Source organism: Tympanuchus pallidicinctus, unplaced genomic scaffold (genome assembly GCF_026119805.1).
Source record: "Tympanuchus pallidicinctus isolate F22 unplaced genomic scaffold, pur_lepc_1.0 scaffold9, whole genome shotgun sequence".
NCBI classification, from domain to species: Eukaryota; Metazoa; Chordata; class Aves; order Galliformes; family Phasianidae; genus Tympanuchus; species Tympanuchus pallidicinctus.
The window spans coordinates 1,512,312-1,532,760 of record NW_026294813.1 but is presented as its reverse complement, the minus strand read 5'-3'; the positions used below and the strand labels follow the sequence as shown (position 1 = coordinate 1,532,760).

Here is a 20,449-nt window from a genome sequence, read left to right as displayed (position 1 = left end):
GTATAGATGGAAAAGAAGCCTTTTTGTATGTATCTGAGAGTCAAGGAACACTGTCTCAATCCAAGGGAAGCTACCATTTAAATTCCTTGTATTTCGAAAGATACCAGTTACATGATCATGTTTTACAAGTCATTGTCAGAACATGGGTTGGAAATTAGCTTCTTTACTTCGATTTAGCTATGTTCTGCTTTGGTGTGACAGGACCTGCTCACCAGGGGAGGGTCCAAAAGTGATGGTGTAGGCTGGTGCACAAGGCAGGCTTAGGAGAAGCCATAGGCAGAGGCTGGAGCTTCGTGCAGCAAGGTGCCGCAGCACCGCACAAGGTGGAGATCCAGGTGGGAGCTGCATTGCTGCTGACAACTGGGCAAACTCAGCTGTGTGCAGCGTCATTGCAGCAGAGGGTAGGGGTAGGAGGTTGAAGTTGTTGTTAGAACAGTCATTGGGGGAGGGAACTGTTATGTTTTTGTGTGAACTGGAAGGATCTGATAGACATTAACAAGGTCAGGATCGGAAGCGTGGAGTTCATGCTGTAGGCTACATCTCGCTTGTCATTTTTAATCTGCACACCTGAAAAATGTTCTCTTTCATTTTGTTCTAACTCATCTCTCTGGACAGATACGTCGTCTTGCGCACTTTGTATGTCCTGGTGTGATTAGTTGGGCTTGTATTATTTCTGCAGCATAAATGTAGACTACTTTAGTATTTATGGTTATTTTCTGTCCATTTATACCCCCAAAACTGAATAAAAGCATTACTTAATTCACTAGTGTTTTGTTATTAGAAATTTAATTTCTTATTATTTCAGTAAATAATTGTAAGTATTGAGATGAACTTTATCTAACAAGTCCCATTCGTGTCCCACAAGTGTAACAGAACAAAAGTCTGTCTAGTTACTTCAATTTATCCTTAACTGGAAAGTCCTAAAGCTGTCCACAAGCAGTGTGATTCTAGTCAACTGCTTGAGAGAGAACACTATTAAACTGTTATGAGCCTTGCACAGGAAGATAAACCCCTGCAGTTAAATCTCTTGCCTTTTTTTAAAACTATGATAGTTAATGTTGAATTATGAAGTATTATTACCTGGGAACTTTATATTTGTCATGAATAGCCTGAACATTGCAATCATTATTAAATATTGCCAGAAGAAATGAAAATAAGAAGTAGCCTAAGCTGGCATTTTAATTTTAATAATTTTGGCTGAGACATTGATGAGTGCTTTGCTGAATGATGGCTAGTCCAGGGATACTTTTTTTTTTTTTTTTTTTTTTGGCTATAAAAGCTAGTTAATAAAATCTAATATTTAAAATAAGACTAAAGGAAGGACAAATTTTCTTTCTTTATTAAGTCTTGCTCTACTCAGATGTCTTTCTTACTTTTTTCCTCCTGTCTTTTTACCTTTGGCATTTTCTTTAAATTGTGGGAGGTTTGTTTTTGGGGTTTTTTTTGTTTGTTTGTTTGTTTGTGTTTTTTGTTTTTTGTTTTTTTTTTTTTTGGTTTGTTTTTTTTTTCAATTATGTTTTGTTTTCTATTTTTTTAAACTAAAAAATAGTTTGATCATAAAATGGAGTTCAGGGAGAAAGTAGATGCTAGTAAGTTTTTAACCACTTCTGATGTGACTGTACCTGGCTCTTAAATGCAAGTTTAATTATACTGATGCACAGTATGTAGGATGCCTAGATGTCTGAATGAGCCCAAAGGAATACTCTTCTAAGCTTATTCAGCCTTAGAATATAATTCAAGTACAAAAACTGAATAGTATGCCAGGCAAATTCTGCAAATGCTGCTTGGGATGTTTTGGTAACTGTTTGATGAATTTGCTTTTTTCCCCCTTGAAAAAAATACATTTGTTCATAACAAGTTTTATTCAGTTTCTTGGCACGGTAGAAAGCTGTGGGATAAAACACGCTTTCAGAAACAAAGCTTACTATGAGAGGATTCTTCTGGGACAAATCTTGAAAGCCTTCAATTTTGTGTCAACCATGACTTGAACCTATTACATCATTTTTTCATGTCATATATGAAGATTTTCCATCTAAACTTAATGAAAGTTGGAATTTCTATAACTTATTATTTCAAACTGACAATATATATATGTATGTTTGTTGCTTGTTAGTTGAAATTCCTATTTTTGTATTCAAGTAAGTTTTTAATATGAAAGTTTGACTCACTGCCTTAGTGAAAACAGACTCATTTCAAATGATGTTGGTATCTTAGATATTTTCTGTCTAGATAGATTAACTTTTAATAATGCTGCATGTAAATCCAATTCTGTATCAAAACAACAACAACAACAACAAAGCCAAAACTAAGATCTTGCTGCTAGGTCGTGTTCTTTCACTGAGTTATCATTAAAAATTGTACACAACATTTTTAGTAGATTTTTCACTGTGTGTATTACAAACGTGCTTCTATAAGCTTAAGTATTTTAGTTATATTACAGTAAAAATACTTTATGGATTGTGTTTAATTGTTAAGTTGGCTTTGAAGAAAAGTTTTGAGATAACAGGTTTTTTGTGCTGTCTTGTAACTGGAATTTATAGTCAAATCCCATTATTAGGATGCTCTTTATGGAGATACATACCATTTTCTTACCAAGTCGTGCAGGTGGTGCACACAACATATTTTTCATTCTGGATTTTAAATGCTATCTAGCCTGATCTTAGGATACTTTTGTGTTGCACAGAACATCAGGAAGACTGTAATAGAAGCTCCTTCTCAAAGTAGGTCAGCTATGAGATCAGACCAGGCTGCTCTGGGCTTTATCTAGCTGAGTTTTGAAAACTCCAAGAATGGAGACTGCTAAAGCTAGATGTCTTTTTAAAAAGGTATCTCTATGACATAAAAGAGAGTACCTGTATTTGAAATGCATGGTGCTATAAAGAACTGTGGCATCTTAGGGCACTAGAGAGACTCCAGTAAATTCAACTACTCTTTTGATAAAAGATTATTATTTCTTGGTACACATTTAGAGAACCAGCTCAAAGACAATCAGTTCCCACTGTCATTGTAAGCAAAGATTATTAGAGCACCTAAGAAGTAGGTCTTGACTTCACCTCAAGCAACATTTGTTTGACATTATGAAGATCCTAGCTGTGCTGTTCTTCTACCTATTCTGCTTCTCTGCCAGCAAGACCCTGGTGGTCTGATGAAGAAGCACAAGGAAAAATGAGTCTTCCTTTCCTCCCTGACCCAACTCTTAACAACTTCCCACTCTTTTGCTTAATCAGTGATGTAGCTGAATCAGGCTATCCTTCACAATAAAGTTCTTGCTAGGAAACCAGTGATTTGAAGTGAAGATCTTGTGTTTATGCACACCTTTTCTTGTTTCTGATTCTCCTTATGGTGACAATTTCTGAAAATTCTATGGGGAATCTGGAATACATAGTAAACTACTACATGTTTTTATACCAGCAGTGTGTCAAATACTGCTTAGTACAGCTTGTACTGTCACATTTTAATAAGATGTCTGCAGGTATGGAAGGAGAGATAAAGAGGAATTCTGTCTGCTGTTAGAGGAATGACCATGCTGTATGTGTCGCTGAGCTCTTTCAAGTAAAGCAACGCTGCAACTGATAGGGCTGATTTTTATGGGTGAAGGAATGGATGAGAGCCAAAACTAAAAATAGCCCAGTACTTAAGAAATTTTACTCTCTCTTTTGAGCAGCTAAGCAAGTGCTAGTCTGGAGCACGTGGTCTATCCACTTCCTGCCATTTATTTAATGAGAGCTCCAAGGGGTAATGCAGAAGATGAGAGCTGGGAGTCTGAAAAAAATGTTGTAAATACCATCCTCAGGGACAAGCAAGCATTTTTCTAATGTAACTGTCAATTACATTCTTCGAAGAAAAATACAATTCTTGTGCAATTTAAATAAATAAAAAAAAAAGGCATAGAACTTGGAACATGTAATTTTTCCTCTTTCAATCACATACATAACAATTAAAAAAAAAAACCCTAGTAGAAAGGAAAAGGAGTTAGATTGCTGAAAGAATGAACTTTCACTTTAAAAAAAAATACATCTGTTGTGTTCAACCAATCCCAAACATGGATGACATGAAAAGATCGATACTTCAGCAACTATAAACTTTAGCTCTAGAAATACCTGATATTTAACACAAAATCAGACTCACTGGGGTGGTTTTCTATGACAGACTGGAGAGGTGAATTTTATTTTTTTACTTATTTTTATTTATTTTTGTTTTTGTCCTTTACCTCACTGTCATTTTTATATAGAAAATATATATTTTTCTGAAACTTGTAACTCCTTTTATGAGTTTTAATGCACAGTTACTTTTTTTCTGTTATCTTTAGGCATTGGTGATGAGCTATTCTCTTTATCCTATGTGTTACCAGTAATTTAGTTGCCCAGTGAACTTATTTTGTATGTTCTGATACTGGGTGTGTGTCTGAGACATCTAAATTTTGTGTAGGATTATTTTCATGTACAGTATGTAGAATATCTACTTTTATTTGAGTTTTAAGCTGAAGAATGAAGTAATCTTTTTAAGGATTCCAGCTGCAGATATAGGTGATCTTATGCAGGTAGTTCATATCGCACATTTTCTTCACTCATACTTCCGTCATTCAGAGTTGTCTGAGTCCTCATAGGAAACCTTTCTACCACTAACATGGATAAACTGCAAACTTAGCTTTCCCAGGACACCATGAAGAAGGTTTAATACACTGGAGCTCTGTCTTGATAATTACTGCTGAAGTTAGATCATCATTTACAACTTTAGCAGATACCTCTTCCACTACTGTCTTTTAAATCTTTCTTTTCAACACTCAACTGTCATTAGCATCAAACAGCGTGGACACAAAAAAAATGCTCCAGCATTCTCCAGAAAAAAATCACAGTGAAAAAATTTTATGAGGAAGTGGCTGCTTTGTAAAGTGCTATTCTTAAAAAATCCTCTTTGAAAAGCTTAATACATTGAAACTACAAATCTCATATCTTGCTTGAATTGGAAGCGTCAGTGCATACTTGAAAATATTTTTCAGACACACGTTTAAAAAATATCTTCTCAGGAAAAGAAAGCCATGAATGCTCAAGGTTACCAGTAAAGAAAAACACATTGCTATTTATCCCCCAAGTCTCAAGTGAATTTTCTAACAGTCGTGAATCTTGAAATGAGAAGCCTTTGGTGAAAAGCAAGGACAGAGGGAGTGTTATTCAGGACAACTCTTAATATACTTTTCAGTGTCAGATCACTCAAACTTCATTGTTTTGTCCTGATTGGTTGAGGAAATTGATGAGTGAAAGTATTTCATGACCAAAATACCCTGAACTGTTCATGCTTCCCTCCCTTCAGTTTGGGATTAATTCTTGGTGAGGAGCTGGAGGGCTTTCTTCAGAAACTGAAATTTTGCCTGTTTGACAAGACTTTCTTATGTTTTGCAGGTAAGAGTACACCCAGTTTGCTCTCTTCTGTACATACACATGCTGTGCTTCTCCAAAAGAGGACCTCTTAAAAATTATGGCCAAATGGCTAGTAAGAAGTGTAGTATATAAGAAGACTAAAAGTTCGTAGTAGCTGATAGGTAGCTGCTTCATTTCAAGCACAAAACTTAGTCCACTCATTTTTAACAGCACGGAACAAACATATAACCAGCTGTTCTGGTAACCAAGTGCTAAATAAACTTTTCCAGATTTGTTCATTTACTGTTTTGTATTCCTGAAATGTTGTAATCTTGTTCTGTGAAACTGGAGAATAGTTTAGACCTTGGTTTCAGCTTATGTATTACCATCCACATAGAAATAATTCAAATGGCTACACAGTTCTAGAGAAAGGAAATTAAAAAAGAGCTGAAGATTTGTGTTACCATAGAATCATAGAATTCTTGGAAGGAACCTCTGAAGGCCATCTAGTCCAACTCTCCTGTAGTGAACAGGGACATCCACAGCAAGATCAGGTTGCCCAGGGCCTTATCCAGCCTGACCTTGAATATCTCCAAGGACAGAACATCAACAACATCATTAGGCAAACTGTTCCAGTGCCTTACCACCCTCACTGTAAAAGATTTATTCCTTATATCCACGCTTCTACCTCTTGTATCCTGCCTAAATCTACCTTCTTTCAGCTTGAAGCTATTTCCCATTGTTCTGTCACCACAGACCCTGCTAAAAAGTCTGTCCTTTCCTGTAGCTCCTCTTTAGGTTCTGAAAAGCTGCTCTCAGGTCACCTCACTGCCTTCTCTTTTCAAGGCTGAACAGCCCCAGGTCTCTCAGCCTGTCCTCATAGGAGAGGTGTTCCATTCCGTGGGTGATTTTTGTGGCCATTCTCTGGACATGCTCCAACAAGTCCATATCTCTCCTGTTCTGGAGACTCCACATCTGCCCACAATACTCCAGGTGAGGCCTTGCAAAAGTAGAGGGGCAGGATCATCTCCCTCACACTTCTTGCCACACTTCTGATGCATGGGATCTGGTTGGCTTTCTGGGCTGTGAGGGCACATTGCTGGTTCATGTCCAGCTTCCCATCCACCAGTTCCCCCAGGTCTTTTTCAGCAGGGCTCCTCTCAATCCTTTCATCCCCCAGTTTGTTCCAGTAATGGGAGTTGCTTCAAACCAGGTGCAAGATCTTGCATTTGGGTTTGTTGAACCTCATGAGGTTCACCTGGGCCCTCTGGCCAAGCCAGTCTAGGCCTATCTGGATGACATCCTGTCCCTCTGGTGTGTTGACTACATCTGTCTCAGTGTCATCAGCAAACTTACTGAAGTTGCACTTGACCCCACTGTCAGTGTCATTGATGAAGATATTAAAGATTATCAGACCCAATACCCACCCCTGGGGGACACCAGTTGTCACTATGGATCATGAGTGACTTGTAGTTCTCATATGAGAAACTGCACATATACATAGGTAGATACTGAGCTCTTACATTTTCGTATGCTGGGTGGTTATGGTTTCACTGCTATCTGGATTGCCTGATGATAGCATAAAGCAGTCAAGATAGTATGAATGACTGTATTACTATTCTTGAGGCAGAATAAAACTTTTTTCCTCAAATTTCCAAGAAGGATATAAATACATATACCTTCAGCCTTTAACAGCTCACGTTTGAGACAAAAAGATCCATTTGCTTTATCCTAGTTTTTTCTGTGTCACTCCTTTCTTAACCACCTCCCCTCCTTGAAGAAGAATACTGAAGGCAGAAATCACTCCACTGAGAACCATGTTTTGCAGTGACTTATACCTAAAAGTCTATCAATTACTATATTCTTGTTGGCATTTATAAGAATATAATTAGATATTGCTCAGGGGAATTTACATTACGTTTGACCTGTGTTACAAGGTGCTCATCATCTTAAGTCATAAAGTATTTCCACTTTCAGTGATGGTGAATTATTAATTGCGGACTGAAACAAGCTCCAGAAAGGACTCTTTTGCCATTTGAGAAGTGCTAAAGTTGTGTTAATGAAGCCCATATGGACTTACAAATTAGCTCATTTTTAATCAATTAGATAAATTACTGCTGGGGGATTGACCATGGAAGCCTGAGCCCTAGATAGCTGTCAACAGATATTTTATTTTAGTTATGGATTCTTTTCCATTTGAAGGCATGAGAAATGCTCTGCCAAATTCTGCTTGCATTAAGAGGAAATGGAGAAGGAGAGTGTTTTTTTGAGGTGGTTGCAGTCCCTGTTCCTTTGGTACAGTTAAATCTCGTGAGTAATTGTACCGTAAGCAGCTGCTAGGGTTAGCTCCAGTGGTTACACAGTCAGGGGGCTTGGACAGAGATGACTGAACACTTCTGTCCCCTGTATCTTTATTGATGTCATGGATGAGGGTTTTGACTGTACCCTCAGTAAGTTTTCACCTGACAACAAGCTTGGAAGAAGTGTCGATCTGCCTGGGGGTAGGAAGGCAGAGGGAGCTGGACAGTCTGAATAGCTGGGCTCAGGCCAGTGGGACGAAGTTCAGCAAGACAAGTGCCGAGTCTCTTTGGTCGCAGCAACCCCACTCATCGCTACAGGCTTGGGGCGGATTGGCTAGAAAGCTGCAGAGAGGAAAATAATTTGGGGTGTTAGTTGGCAGCTTGCTGCACATGCACATGCTGCAGTGTGCCCAGGTCGTCAAGAAGGCCAATAGCATCCTGGCTTGTATCAGAAATAATGCAGCCAGCAGGAGGAGGGAAGTGATCGTTCCCCTGTACTCAGCTCTGGTGAGGCCACTTGCTGAGTATTGTGTTCAGTTTTGTTTCCTTCACTACAAGAAAGAGATGGAGGCCCTGGAATGTGTTCAGAGAAGGGCAGTGAAACTGCGAAAGATCTGGAACATATATCTTATTCCACGATTCTCTGATTCTCTGATTCTCCAGTTTAAAGCCAACATAGGATTGTCTGTGTGGTGCAGAAAAATTGTGGTAAATTTGATAAAGCTACTTGATCTTTTTGTTTATTGAAAGGATCATACTAAATGGATTAGTATGTCCACTTCTTGAAAAAAACTCATATTTAAAAACTAAAGTTTGACAAAGCAGAGAAAAGCAGAAGATTCTCTATATTAAAAACATATAGCATGAGTATCTGGTTTATTTTTTAGAATAATTGTCTCATATTCAAATGAAGCTCTTATGCAAAAAAAAAAAATACACATAATCAAAGTAATTTTTGTCTAGATTTTACGTGGAGTAGTGCTAAGCTATTTAGCTTTGCGTGCTTTTACTGATCACTTTTCACTTTTCACGCCTGCAAAAAATACAGGACCAAGGCCTGGGAGCAGTTAATTTTCACATAAAATAAAAATTTTGGTTTTATGTCTAAATCCACACTAGCTTCTTAGTGTCATGCTCTTTCTTTGTGTCATTTTTACCAAATGAATTAACATTACAAAGGATTTTTCCCTTACTAATAGGTAGGCTATTCAATTAAACCCAGTTAAGGTAGTAATTCCTTTGTAGCAAAGGTGTGTGGATTTTCTGGAGGAAAAACACGAAATTTTGCCATTTTCTTGTGACATTAGGACCTGGAAATTTTTTTATTCTATTGTGCCCAATGCCTTTTATCCTAGATAGGTGCCTAACATTGTTCAGATAAATCTGCCATCTGATGATATTTCTTTTAGCTTTCGAACATCTGCACCTGGAGGTGTATTATATCCACTATATTCTCTTTAGCAGATCCAGCATAAAACTGTACCTCCTGCCAACATTATGATTCAGAGCTGTGCTTCTCTTTTTCACAGAGGTGACACAGCGGTGTGCTCCCTGATATTGCTGTCACACTGCCCTGTCTCCTTGGTAGGTTATTTCATGCATTTGACTCCCTTCTTCAGGTGTTAGTTCCTGTTACGATAACTTAAGCTCCTGGAAAGCTCAAGTAAAAGCTTGCTGATAAAGTAAGGTTTTGAGCCTTGCTAGAATGCATCCTGAATGCACATGAGTATTGTTCGGGCCCCACATACAGCAGATGTGTTACTGAAAATATTTGTGTCAGGAAGGGTTATCATTTTGATCTTCTGTAGCATTCTGGTAGGAAGACCCTTTGCAGTGGAAGTCTGAGGGTATCAATTTTTGTCTTGCACATGTGGGCAAAGTTTCAGGGCAGGCACAAATAACCACGTAAGTGGAATATTTTATATGTAAAAAACATGAAGTACGTGACACATTCTCTTCCTGGTGGAGTAGCTAGTTAGAGGAATAGAATGGGGAACACAGCTAAATGGTGATCAACATTACCTGTAATATTTCAGCATTTTATGCTTTAGGGAACCTTTTTGTACCTAAAGTGTCGCTTCTTTTGAATACCTTGAATATCGCTGTAGGTGCCACTGACATTTTGTGGTACGGGCAGAAAGCAGTTTGTGTTGATCACTGTTTTGACCACGTAACAGATGACTCTGATGAAATGAATTTAAGTCACTGAGTAGTATTTTGGAAAACTGACAGTGCATAAGCATCATCAAGGTATTCTACAGTTACACTGAATAGTCAACAAGTTTTGTCACAAATGAATTGGGTGACACAAATCAGCAGTGATGTAGAATTTAAGAGAGTTTTTCTGTATCAGCTTTTAAGCCATTTGGCAAATGAAGAAACCTGGAGCTGGGTGAATGTGGTGAAAAAAAATGCCTGGAATGTCTAGGCCTCTGTTTTCTCAAGTGCACAGAAATAAAATATGACTGTTGGTCAATTCATAGTAATGGGTTTTGTATGTAGGGTTGTTGCTTCTGCATATTTTATTCTGTGGCACTTCTGTGTAACTATGTTCTATCTTTCTTCCATGGAATTCAAAGATATTAGTTTTGAAATTCAAGTTAGAATTTTGGAAGCTGTCTTTTGGGACATTGCAATAACAAGACCCACACAAAATCAAAACAAAACAAAGCAGATACACTCCTAAGTGAATTGTGCTTCATGCTAGTAGTAAATTATTTAACTCTCTAGTTTGCTGAAGAAAAAATAATTTCTTCTCTAAACGTGGGAATAAATGTAGAGGTAAGATTTTGGTTCATTTGTCTCAAACCAAATGCTTTTTCATGTAAGCAACTCATATTAAGTTGATCATTAAAATAGCTTAATTAGTGCAAATTGTTCTTTACTCATTGTGTATGACTGGGACTCACATATTCATTTCATATAGGAAATACTGTAGAAACTTAAAACTAATGTAATTACATGACAACATAGATTGTGTATCATCTTCTTGCTACATTTTTCAGAGATTTGAGTGTTATTATTTAATTCTACTTTAGCAGTTTAGGAAATTATCTATGCTGGGCTCACCTACTCATTCAGTGCAGTGAGAGGCTTAGGGAAGCTTACTTTTATACATCTTCACATCATGCTGCTTGTTGTACCCTTTTCCTATTCCAGATGACTAATCAATGAAGTGAAATAAAACTCACAATGTTAGAAAATAAATGTGTAAATTGAAGCGGAGAGGAGGATTCTTTTTTGAAACTGGTGTTTCAGTTAAGTGTTGAATTGGGCAGAACTAGCCTTTATTTATTGCCTTTTTATCTATAAGTTGAGTTAAGAGCCAAATCATCTGACCTATGCATTTTTCTGGAAAGTGACTGAAGGAAATAAAGTCATATAAATCACACAAGTCTAGATTGAGTAAAAAAAAACTAGCAACCACTCGTGAGTTAAGGAAAATAATATGTTCATGTTTTTTTCTAGAACTTTTTTTTTTTTTTTTTTTTAATAGTAGGGGAGCAAGAGAAACTTGTATCAGTAATGCTTCTTCTAGATGCTAACCTAGTGCATAGGAAAACAGACTTTCATGTATGAAATTTCATCTATTTATTCATTTTTTTTTAAAGCAAATTTCACTACCAGATCAATGTAGTTCAAAAAATTTAGTTTCTTGGGTTCAGATTTGGTTTAAACAAGGGAAATTTAATACTTCCACTCTCTATAAAAATCTGAGACAGAAAACAACACGAGTGGCTCTAAACAAAAATTTCTTCCCTGTAAAAGTGGTCAGGAATTAGAACAAGCTGCCCAGGGAGGTGGTCAAGAAACATTTAGATGTGGTACAAAGGGATGTGGTTTAGCAGGCAGTATTGGTGGTAGGTGGACAGTTGGACTGGATGATCTTGAAGGTCTTTTCTAACCTTCATGATACACTGATTTTATGATTCTATCCACTGATAAGTTTTGCAAGGCACAAGTAAGTTGTTTTTCTCAAACCTACCCAGTCAGTATGGTTTATTCTGGTCATACAGTTCATGTGCACTTACTGCTTGTTCTTTTAAGTTCTTCTGACAGCTCCGTAGATTATTAAGCTTGGCCTGTATACGTAGACTATTCCCTCTAAGTAATTGCATGGCTATCAGAGGAGATAAAGGAAACTTAATTAAATCTACCTTGCTTTTACATAGCTTCTATTCCCTTAATGGAATAAAATGATACTGTTGTCAACAAGTAAACTTGTTCATCTCCTATACCAACTCTGCAATTAATGTATGTCATCGTATTTACTGGGACAAGCAAATTGACAGTTGTAGTTCAGGCATTAATTGCACAAGTGGTTATTATTATTTCATACTGTGATATAAACTAGTGTGGTAGCTGGGTAGAGGTCAGATAGTCTTCATTCAGAATCTTTATTGCACTTTATTCCAAATATTTGTATTTGTCATTTATGGAAGATCTTTCTGTTCCTCATAGAGGATTTATGAGGTCCTGCATGTGCAATTGCTGTTCTGCTTAATTCAGTTAGTTGTAGTACTAAGAGAGGAACCAGCATAAGAGGGTCTTAGAGACTAAGGTGACCTCTGGTATCACTGACAAAAAAGTTCCATTAAATCTAGTGTAAGCACATGTATATTGGAACACTTGTAATGCCTGCTGTTGTTGGCAGAGATGCAACACACACTAAATTAAGCAGAGGAAGTACCTAGAAATGCAGCAGAGGCTTTTGCAAAGGATCTCCACCCTGTTGTGTGGTATTCAATTTATGGGACCAGGAGAGGTGCCTTTAGCCACCTCACTGCTCAATGTGGTGTAGTTCCTCGGCCCACTCTGCTGCAGTTCTGTCTCACTTCACCCTGCAAAGCTGGCCTTCACAGAATCTGTGAAGGCTTCTGCAGAATCAGCCTATAGCTGCAGCTGCCTCATCAGCTACATGTACACTGCCAAATGCAGGCCTTGACACCAGGGGCCAGCATCTAAACAGTGTTCACATGTTATTGCATGGGCCCGTGCTGTGTCCTTGTGGCATAAGACACAGTTTCTGTTTGTGCAGAGTCCTTCCCAAATACAAGCAGTGCTTTGGTGGCCACGTTGTCACATGCCACTGTGGAGCACGTATGGACATAAGGGTTTCAGCTGGGAATGCCTGAAGATTGCATAGAGACTTTTGGTGTGATTTTGGAAGACTCTGCAGATGCCTGTCTGATTATACAGACAGCATTCACAGTTTGGTGTCTGGTATGGACCAGAGAAATCTGGGGTGCCTGCAAATTCATAGGGCCTTGAGACACTCAGGGCGGTGGGCCCTGTTCTGCTTAGGGGTGGAGGTGTGTTCACTAGGAAAAGAGCTGTTCCTTGACATTACTGTCACAGCATGGCTGTGGAGAAGGTGAGAGAGATGCTCAAATTCACAGAGATGAAATTGATAGCACAATTCAGTGAAATTCTTAGAACCAGAGTAGCACTCAATAAATGATTGAGAGAAGCATAGGGCAGTCACATTCACTCTTTTCATTTTTAATGGTACTGACACGGAATTAATTGTATCGATGCACATTGTTCGAGGTAGGATTTTTGAAGAAAACAGCCTTTTGTCTCCCTAGGGCCTCTGGAAAATTAATTTGTACTGACTCAAAGTGTGAATTTAAGGTTAAACTGCTTTAAATTATTGTGTATTATGATGAGTTACAGAATGAAAGTGGCCTTCATTCAGGTCATTTTAATGTCAGGGTCATTGTGTCCTAGTATCTCACTTGCTGATAACCACATCATGTAATTGCTTTTATATAGTGAATGATTAAGTGCCAAAACACCTTTAGTCAGGTTGACTTTCTTCACAGCCAGATACTTAGTCATTTTAGAAAGTGAGACATAAGTTCCTAAGTAACATAGGTTGCTTTTGAAAATTTAGTTCTGTTGCAATATTTGAAGTATTCGGCTCCATAGCAACAGCAAGGAATTGTTCGTATATTCTGTATTAACTAAATGGACTAAAAACATGACTGGTTATCAATTTTGAATAATATCAGCTACATTACAGGTATAAGAATAAAATACTTTGTGATATTGATAAGCAATTTCAGTAGAGGAGTGAGGACAAATCTTTATTTTTTTCAGAATATGTGATGAAATTTTAGGTCTCTAAGGTTTTAATGTTTTGTGTGAAAAATCATAGGAATTAATTAGTTGTGCTTGCTCTTTGCAAATGGCTAAAATTTATAAAACAGAGTTATTGATTTTGTTTTATGCTGTATCACCTTCATGAAAAGATAACACGGTGTCTCCTTGGTGTATGAAAATTAAATGACTAAGACAAAAATGAGATCTTTTTAAAACAGTAAAATTAAAATGAAAAAATTAAGATTTTCTTAGTGCTGCCATGATATTCACAAGTAATTCACATTGTGAAATGATGTTTAAAGGACATGCTTTTAAATTAAGACATTAATAAGATAAATATGCTTTTAAAATAAGACATTAAATTGCTAACAGTGTAAATTTAATGAAAATCAGAGTTTGAATGGATTTTATAAATCCATCCAGAGTTCAGTAGCAGACAGTGCAAGAAGCTTGGAAAGTTTCTTCATTGATTCTGTGTGGAAGAGTGACTCTTCTCTTTTTGCCCCACTTTAACATGGGTAGGAATTTAACAGGGATTTAACAGGGATTTAAATCCCTGATGGATAAGGAAGCTGAAGCATTCATTTTGTGTTAATACCCAATCTTCTCCATCCCATGGAGTGCCTTTCCAGGCTACTACTATTGATTCCCAGTGTTTCAGAAAGCTGTGAACATCACCATACTTGGACGTTTTTGTCTCTAGCTTTGTTATCTTTTTGGAAGAATGTAATTCTGAGATATGGTGGAAAGTGTTTCCATGAAGTATTTGCTTCTTAAAAATAATATAATTTGAGGTCTATTTCTCAGTGATAAGCTTTGATGCTGAAAAGTTGTCTGCCTTGTGGTTTCAGTAGGTCCTATGATGAATTAAGACTGTCTAATGAAGTACACAACCTGGATTTAAGTGGTAGGAGATAAGTAGGATACAGCCACTGATTTTCATTGTGTAGTCTTGTGCCGCACAGTGAAAGGAGTTGAAAGGAGTCTGTGCCATTATTCAACCTCTTTGGTCAGCTTCATCCATCAAATCTCTTCTGCAAAGATTTTGACCTTTCTGCAGTGTAAGACAAGAGATGCCTAATAAGAGAACTGTCTGTAGGAACACCAAAGAGTCAGCTTTTCTGTCCATGGGCTACATGTGTGCTTTAGATAATTTAGAACTTGAAAACATGATCAAACTGAAAGGTTAAATGCAAATGAAAAGTCATGTATGAAACATCCTGGAAGAGAAAGTTGTAATATCTTCATAGGCACTTCTCGTCCAAATTTCAGAAATAGATTCTGCATTTCTGTCGTCCGCACTGAGGTAGGACTTGAGAGCTCAAGGATGCTGAATATCTTCTCACTTCAAATATGCTTCATGAGCCTGCTTTTTGCTACAACACGAATTTATCATTTAAACTGTGTGTGTTACTCCAGTCTATAGAATCGATTCACAACTGAGTTTCCTTTGTTTTGTGCTGATGTAACTCCACTCAGATCATATGAATATTCCTTGTCCCACATGGAAGAGCAGATATTTCATGCTTAGTTAATATTCCTACTTCTCTCCCCAGGGTACCTATCTTTCTTTGCTAAAAATTCTTTTGAATGCTCTAATTAAGAATAAAATCTTTTTTGAATATTAATTAGCTTTTCATCGTCCTCACTGAAAATATTTAACTCAAAGCAATTTCCCGGTAATTATCTTCTGATTATAACTTTGAGAAGACTTAACATTTATTAGAATAAATTCCAGGTTATCAAATAACATTTCCTTTTGCATGTGTCCAGTTAATAGCAACTTCAGATAAAAACACAATCAACAGTAGTCATGAAGAGCTAGTTGGTTTGTTGTTTTTTTTTTATTTCTTAGGCTTCCTACCTACAGAAACTGTCATTCCTTCTGTAGCTTTCCCTCTTTTGCTGTTTTGTACTTTCACGATTTAACTGTATGGTAGATGACCATGTCCCTCAAGCTCACAACTTCAGCATCTTTTGAGTGTTTGAATCTGTTATGCCTGTACAAACAGCTTTGTACAACTTTATGTGACCAGGATTTTTCTTTGTTGCCTTTTCCTGGAATGGTGAGGTAGGACCTGATGCCTTTCTGTTCCATTGCTCTTCCTTCAGCTTTCTGTTTATTCTATGACTCCTAGTTAGGTATAATTGAATGCCTGAGCAAAGCTTTTCTATTTCCAAATTTGTTTTGAATATTTAAGAGGAAGAAATTTGACTTTCATGCTACATGGCATGTGGTACTTTGGATGAGCAGCAGGACAAACTCTAAAGACATCATATTCAAATTCTTTCTATTGTGAAGTAGCTTTCCACTTTGAATAGCTGGCCATAGGAAATACCCTTAGATATCTCTGTAAATGGGTGAAATTCCCAAAACGCCTGTTTGAAATGTTTTCTAAATCAGGATGTGAATTGAGGACTTTAACCCCGTGCGAATAAAAGAGGATTCTTTTGAGCTTTCAGGAACACTTCGTGGCATGCTGCTATCATCCTCTGTGCCAGCATATCTGAATGGAATCAACTGCAACTGTAGCCCATTGCAGAGTCCTCACCCTTCCAGCCTAGTACTTTGGTGTTATCTTGAGTTTATGAAGATATCTTAAGTTGCCCTTTAAAGCTTACTGTCTTTTCCTTACAGCACCATTTACTGTTTTTGTTACTGAGCTAGGAGCAGTAACTGTTCTCACAGCACTGTGGAAGAACATTTGCAGGACTTTATTTCACATGACACATTTCATAAGGATCTTGGGCAGAATTCCTTACAAGATTCACCCAAGAATTTTATGTAAATTCAAACCCTTACCATGTGTTTCTGAAGGGAAGAAGAAGCAACACTGACTGATTTCACTAGAGCTATCTGATACTGTTGTAAGAGAGCAAAATCATTACAAGTCCCCTTTGCTTCCCTGAGCTTGATGAGCTGCTCTGTACAGTTCACCAGCACAGCTGTCAGAAAGGATTGCTCCTTACTTTCAGCATGGCTAACACGTTGCTAGCAGCCAGCTGATGTTCCTCTCCTGCTGACTGGTAGTGCCCATTCCACCAGGCTCTTGGTCTGCTGCCAGCCACTATTTATAATCTGAACAGCAGCTGCAGAGACTCTGCTTCATTCATGTGTATCAAGTCTTGTGGAGCTAGTTACTATTACCAGATGCCAAATGTTGTAGTGAAAGTACTCCAGTCTCCATTCAACCAAATTTCCCATTTCTGTCATCCCAAGACAGTGACTCTCGTCATATCTCTATCGTGCAGATCAGTGATACCAAAAGAATGTACGTGCCCCTGACCAATGGTTTGCAACTGTGACTACAGTAGAGTAGGAAAACCAATTTCTAATTAGTTAAGTTTAAAGCAACATGTCTAGTAATAAAGCCATAGAATAGTAATAAAGCATAATTCTGCACACCCTTCTGTAAATCTAAAGTAAAGCTTAAATCGTGTTTTACAGAGCTGATATTGCCTACAGTGCAGCAGGTAATGAATAAGCAATATCTCAGAAAACATCTCTTGATTTGGACTGCTTTTGTTTCTTTGTTTCTTGAAGGCATGTCTTGAAATAACTTCATTCTGAATGCAGCTCATTAATGTGTGCTCCCTGCCCCTGCCCGTGCAAGTCTTCTCCAACTGTCTAAACATGGTGACTGGAGATTTTAGGATTAATTTTCTGTAAGCGACCTACTTCACAGAGAAAGATTCTCATTTATAGCCTCTGGCATTCTATTCAGGTCACAGATGGACAGATAGCAAAGCTATTCCTCAGTGACTTACTGGAGTTGTAACCAATACCCAGTGAGAACAGAGATCAGCTCAGTATTAATTGGTCAGAATGCCTAAAGGTATGCAAATCATTGAACCCTACTTTAATTTTCAGGGATGTCTCAGTTATGCTATAGGATACTAGACAGTGCTTTGCTGTAGGAGCATGTTAAAGCAGGGATAAAAGTACTGCGTGCTACAGAAGTTAAATATCTGATGTTGAAGCCTTAGCCTTGAAGGTGGACACCAGGCACAGTTCTGGCTGTGGAGGTCTCAGATATTACCCACGTAAGAGATTCGGTGGCCAACACCAAGGATCAGAGGTCCTGGGAATGTTTACTTACTATGAAATGCTCACAATCCCATGAACTGTCGACACTGTGAAGATAATTCTACTTACAATCAGTATGATCTAAGCCTTTCTTATGGAAACAATTTTTGTACATTGTGGTCAGTGAAAGCAATAATACTCCTGTTTTACTGTTAGCCATTACAGGCCCATTTTCTCTCTTGTAATTGGTTTATACTCTGCTGCTGCAGAAGTACTGATGCAGCTGTTTGTAAAACAGCTATCTTGTGTTCAGACACTCAGAATTTTCACAAAGGAAATTACTAGGCTTCATCTTCTGCTACAATACTTGCAAGCGTTCAGTAGAACTTTTCATGATGAGAAAGGGGCAACAAGCCAAAGTGTGAAGGGTGTTTCTTTTTTTGAAAAACCATCTTAAAACTTTAAGTGTGCCATGAATCCAGTGTTGTTAACTGTGACAGGACTGAAGAAATGTGTATTAAAATCGTGGTAGTGCCAGTAAAAGGGTGCATGGCTTTCAGAACACAGCAAAAAAGCATAGTTAGGCATGTCAAATCCTTAAGCTGCAAATATGTTTGTGCTCATGTCATCCTGTGTACACAGACTGCTCTGCTCTTTGAGCTGCGGCGCAGAATACTTTTCAATGTGTTCTGTCAGTAGCTGCATTGCTGTTTGGATCACTTTCACCACTGAATGCATGTTCCCATTTCAGATGAGCAAATATATTCGTGTTTGTTTCAGATGTTTGCAGCCATGAAGACTACACTAAGACAGAGCTTTGCTGGTATTTCCTATGATGCACTCTAATACACTGAGGGCAAAATCAATTCCTTTTACTAAAAAGCATTTCAATCAGTAGTTAAATAAAAGGCTTTAAAGAGTATGTGTAGCCCTCTTATACGTATCCTGAGGGACTGCAGTGCTAGCCATAGGCTTGGTTATGATTTTGGATTACCTGTGTGTGTGCTTTCAGCTTCTGACCTGTATGTTTCCCACCCCAGGTCTCAGCCCCAGAGTTTTCTATCCTAAGGGAGAATTGCTGTTGAGCTTAAAGTTTGTCTTTCTCCTTCTTTACTCTGGAGCTGTAGATAAATTTGAACCAGTGTAGCCCTGTAGGTATAGACCTTAATACAGGTAATTTTAGTATGGTTTGAGAGCAGCCTGTTGTACATTTTATCAGTTCCTAAAATAATTAATTTAAATCTAAATAAGTCCAGTTTACTTTAATAAAAATAATCCACAAAGCATACTTCTTTTTTTCTCAATATGTTGTTTGAAAAAGCTAAATCAGCACTCCTACAATGGGTTGCAGGCTATTTTAATCAGATTACGATTTTAAGAAGTATGTTAATACAAAAAAATAATCCATGCCTTTGATTCTTTGTTTTCTCATATTGATATCCATCACATTGTATTTATGTGGGAGAATGCAGACTTTTATGAGAAGAAACAGGATAATCCTAAGTAATTGAAAAATTAGTTTTATATGTGACAGTACACAACAGACTGATTTAAGTAATATACTTCTATTTTATGGAGCAGTAGCACTATCTGTAAAAGATATGAGCAGGATTCTTGTCAGGATAGTTAGGGTACTGAGCAAAGGTGAAAGTGAGACACTATGAAACCCACTCACATGGTTACTCAGCATTAATTTGGACTCTGTCTTCTGAGATCTTCTGAGCTTATAAAAGCTTACCTGTATCATTGTGAGTATACACAGTGCAAGCTAAACCCTTCATCTCCCTTTTAGTGTCTTCAGTTGTGATATGAAGTGGTCAAACGGTTCACCTCTGTAATAATAATAATAAGACACATAGCTTATAATCCGCTGTGTTAACTGAATATAGTCTTGTGTGTGTGTGTAATTCTTCTTGAGGAAAGATGAGTATTATGATACATTTTGTAAGCAGGAATGGTGTCACACACAGTTTGCTACTTGTCCTGCTGTATTGGAGCTATTGAATATAGCCAATTGCATGAACCTGTTGGTGTGGTCATTTGTTTGCAAGATCAGAGCATCCAGAAAGAAATGGGAATGTGATGATGAACTAGAATTTTCACAGAATTTGTTGATATGATGTGCTATTGTAGATGAAAATTTGATAAGAGAAACAGAAGCATAGACATTGCTTCAAAAATTTGTTCTCATCTTCTTTAATATGTGAGTCAGTGTTCCCTGATGAAATGGGATTATTAGTTTAGTCATTTAAAATTTAAAATTTTTGGTGGCAAACTTCTAATTAGTTGAATAGTTCATGCAATGCTAGAACAATTTGAAAGAACCCACGTTCATCTTCTGAAAGAACTTGTATTCCTGCTCACGGGGATGTCACAGTATACTTGGAAGAAAATGCTGGAGCATGGAAGAATCAGACATCCCATGTTAGTGAAACAGTAAATGTGATCTGAATGGATAAGGAATATTACTTGATGACTGGCTGGCTTTGAATACCTCAGGAAGTTCTCTAAGAATTATCATGTTTCTGAAACATGCTTTTGTGGGACAGGCTATGCATATGCAATTGCAAAAAAAGGAACCTAGTGGGTAAAATGGTGGCAGAATGTTTCATTGCTTCTATATGCAAAGTTCAGATAAACCTATAAATTTAAATGCAAAA

At 37.5% G+C, this 20,449-nt stretch overlaps 1 protein-coding gene across 1 annotated transcript in view; it reads left to right on the top strand.

The window, feature by feature from the left end:
* HOMER1 (homer scaffold protein 1) overlaps positions 1-20,449 on the top strand; it is a 94,987-nt gene that overhangs the window by 43,688 nt on the left and 30,850 nt on the right. The gene's annotated exons all lie outside the window — the stretch shown is intronic.